The sequence below is a fragment of the Carcharodon carcharias genome, chromosome 33 (genome assembly GCF_017639515.1).
Source record: "Carcharodon carcharias isolate sCarCar2 chromosome 33, sCarCar2.pri, whole genome shotgun sequence".
In the NCBI taxonomy this organism is placed as follows: domain Eukaryota; kingdom Metazoa; phylum Chordata; class Chondrichthyes; order Lamniformes; family Lamnidae; genus Carcharodon; species Carcharodon carcharias.
Genome location: NC_054499.1, coordinates 856,736 through 860,573, shown reverse-complemented (window position 1 = coordinate 860,573; position 3,838 = coordinate 856,736). Strand labels below are relative to the sequence as shown.

Genomic DNA, 3,838 nt, shown 5'->3' with positions numbered 1-3,838 from the left:
TGGTTGTGGCTGTTGGAGGTCAGTCATCTCAGCTCCAGGACATCACTGCAGGAGTTCCTCAGGGTAGTGTCCTCGGCCCAACCATCTTCAGCTGCTTCATCAATGACCTTCCTTCCATCATAAGGTCAGAAGTGGGGATGTTTGCTGATGACTGCACAATGTTCAGCACCATTCGTGACTCCTCAGACACTGAAGCAGTCCATGTCCAAATGCAGCAAGACCTGGACAATATCCAGGCTTGGGCTGACAAGTGGCAAGTAACATTCACACCACACAAGTGCCAGGCAATGGCCATCTCCAACAAGAAAGAACCTAACCATAACCCCTTGACATTCAATGGACCATCACTGAATCCCCCACTATCAACATCCTGGGAGGTTACAATTCACCAGAAACTGAACTGGACTAGCCATATAAATACTGTGGCTACAAGAGCAGGTCAGAGGCTAGGACCTCTGCAAGGTGTAACTCACCTCCTGACTCCCCAAAGCCTGTCCACCATCTACATGGCACAAGTCAGGAGTGTGATGGAATACTCCCCACCTGCCTGGATGAGTGCAGCTCCCACAACACACAAGAAGCTTGACACCATCCAGGACAAAGCAGCCCACTTAACTGGCACCCCATCCACCACCTTAAATATTCACTCCCTCCACCACCGATGCACAGTAGCAGCAGTGTTTACAATGTACAAGATACACTGCAGGAATTCACCAAGGCTCCGAAGACAGCACCTTCCAAACACACGGCCACTACCATCTAGAAAGACAAGGGCAGCAGACGCATGGGAACACCACCACCTGGAAGTTCCCCTCCAAGTCACTCACCATCCTGACTTGGAAATATATCGGCCGTTCCTTCACTGTCACTGGGTCAAAATCCTGGAACTCCCTTCCTAACAGCACTGTGGGTGTACCTACACCACAGGGACTGCAGCGGTTCAAGAAGGCAGCTCACCACCACCTTCTCAAGAGGCAACTAGGGATGGGCAATAAATGCTGGCCCAGCCAGTGACACTTGCATCCCATGAATGAATTAAAAAGAAAAGATTTGAGGAGCTGTGGCTATTCTGCCTGGGGAGCAGCATCTGGATTAGACTTGAAAGGTGTTTAAAATTATGAGGGCCTGGTCAGAGTGGATAGGGTGATGTTCATACAATAGCAAAATACTGCGGATGTTGGAGATCTCAAATAAAGGCAGAAAATACTCAACCGATCTTGTCGATATGTTGGTGAGAAACTGTTTGCATTGCTGGCAGAGAAGCAGAGAGCACCGATTTAAGATGAATGACAGAAGGAGAGCCTCCAGTGGGAACCTTTTTTACACAGCGTGCGGTTAGTGCGGATCTCGAATGGGCTGCCTGAAAATGTGGTGGCGGCACATTTAGTCAAAGGGAATTGGAAAATTCAGTGAAGCAAAATATTTGCAGGGCATTGGAGAAAACTTTGGCGAGTGGGACTAGGTGAATTGCAATTGCAGAGAGCCGGTACGGTTACGATAGACCGAATGCTGCAGCCGTTCTTTGATTCACTTATCCTTAATATTATTTGATTTACAAACATGTCCCGTAATGAATTCAGCAATTAAATCAGTGAAATATAGCAGCTCATTTTAAACCAGTAATTAATGGCCCTTGATCCCCTCACTGAAGCAAAAAGTATAACTCATATTTCGATCAATTACAGCCTGAGATATTTTTTCAGAACAGTATCTGAATACAATGAATATAAAACGCTCTGCGAATTTTTATATTGGTAGCGTGGCCGAGCGGTCTAAGGCGCTGGATTTAGGCTCCAGTCTCCTCGGAGGCGTGGGTTCGAATCCCACCGCTGCCAGAAGGCTATTTTCTGCAGTTGCAAGTTCTGCTCTACTGATCGGTTTTAGTAACCACGTGTTGTCTGCAAAAGCAATATTGCGTCATTTTTAGCTTTTACTGCATCTAAAATGAATTAGCCGAAGCGCTGTCTAAGCTGCTAATGAGCTACATCTTTCCACACAAAAACAAAAACAGAATTACCTGGGAAAACTCAGCAGCTCTGGCAGCATCGGCGGAGAAGAAAAGAGTTGACGTTTCGAGTCCCCTTCGACAGAAGGGTCATGAGGACTCGAAACGTCAACTCTTTTCTTCTCTGTCGATGCTGCCAGACCTGCTGAGTTTTTCCAGGTAATTCTGTTTTTGTTTTTGTTTTGGATTTCCAGCATCCGCAGTTTTTTTGTTTTTTACATCTTTCAACATCCTAATCTGTGCTCGGCTGATTTGCCTGATTTCTGCCCGAGTAAAGGCTGGAGTTTTACAATGAACTCACTGTGCTTGGGATGGGCCAGGATGTCGATTCCGATGATTATCAAATGATATCTGTGGAAAGTGAGCACTTATCACTATCCTTCTCACAGTTCACAACACTTCCAAGTTTTGTGCCCCTTTGCAAGTTTCTGCCCTGGTCCCCTAAAAATCCTATTTCAATGATTGGCTGTTGGTACCGATATGAACCACAGCCGCGAGCTCTTCACCTCCACCTACTGCCCCTGCACACCACCCCCCTATCTCCCTGCAAGAGCGCTTTCAGCCACTCAGTGACATTCCTGAGCCTAGCACCCAGGCAACACCGCCCTGGATTCAAAAACAGAAAACGCTGGCAAAACTCAGCAGGTCTGACAGCATCTGTGGAGAAAGAAACAAAGTTAACATTTCGAGTCCGTATGACCCTTCTTCAGAGCCGCTCTGCAATAACACCTGTCGATTCCCCTCACCATTTAATATGGACTTTAGCTTTATATTCAAGGTATAGTAGATCAGATAAGTGAATATAAAACAAAAATGTTTTTAAAGTTTTAACATAAATTTGTTATTGTTCCCTAAATCCTAAAGTGTCATTTAAATGTACTTCCACTTAAGAGTGATGTGTGGTGTGGAGATATGTCAGGTCAAAGTGCAGAACTTATCGCTAAGGCCCTTGATAACTGCTCTCTACTGTGTGCAATATCATTCCAAGACCCATGTCGTACCATTTTTTCTCTGATCTCATAGAATCATGGAATGATTACAGCACAGAGGGACAGGTCTGGCCTGCTGTGTCAGTACCTGCTTCTGCAAAAGCAACTCGGCTAGTTAAATTATGAAAACAAGTTTTGTAACTCAACTTGTATTCCTTTAAATTTACAAAAATGAGGGGTGAATATACTAAATGTTTGGAATTATGTATCCACAGGAAAACGATTTCCTCCATGGGGTGGGTGGGGGGGGGGGGGGGGGTGAGGGGTGGGTCTGGGGTCCAGTATAAGGGGGGCATAATCTTAAAATTAGAGCCAAGTCATTTAGGGGTGAAATGAAGAAGCATTTTTCTATGCTCCTATGTTAGTTGAAGTCTGGAATTCTCTCTCTAAAAATCTGTGGATGTTGGGACAATTGACATTTTGAAGGCTGAGATGATCTTTTTTGCTTAGTTAAGAGAAAAGTTGGGTAAATGGAGTCAAGGTGGAAATCAGCCATGATCTGACTGAGTGGCAGCACAAGATCGCGATGCTCAATGGCCTCCTCATGATCTTTATTCCTCATAATACCCTCTTAATAACCACCTCTTTTGCCATGATTTTTTATTACTCTTCCTAATCTTTCTTCTTTCAGTTGGTGCGCATTTTTTTCAGCTTTGCTGAAACATTGTGAGAGATTTTACTATCTTAAACGTGCAATTTATTGTTCGTATTGTGTGGATATTCTCAGTTTAAGGGCTGATGATGAAGTTACTTCAGAATTAAATTTCTATCATAACCTGCCTCTTTTTCTCAAATGCCTTGCTGCTCACTTGGCTCTGTGTTTTTAATTGTCAGTTAAATCATT

At 44.4% G+C, this 3,838-nt stretch overlaps 1 non-coding gene across 1 annotated transcript; it reads left to right on the top strand.

Moving 5' to 3' along the window:
- The first annotated feature begins 1,753 nt into the window (after window positions 1-1,753).
- trnal-uag lies at window positions 1,754-1,835 on the top strand. The gene has a single exon. It is a non-coding gene; the product is annotated as a tRNA-Leu (tRNA).
- The last annotated feature ends 2,003 nt before the right edge of the window (window positions 1,836-3,838 follow it).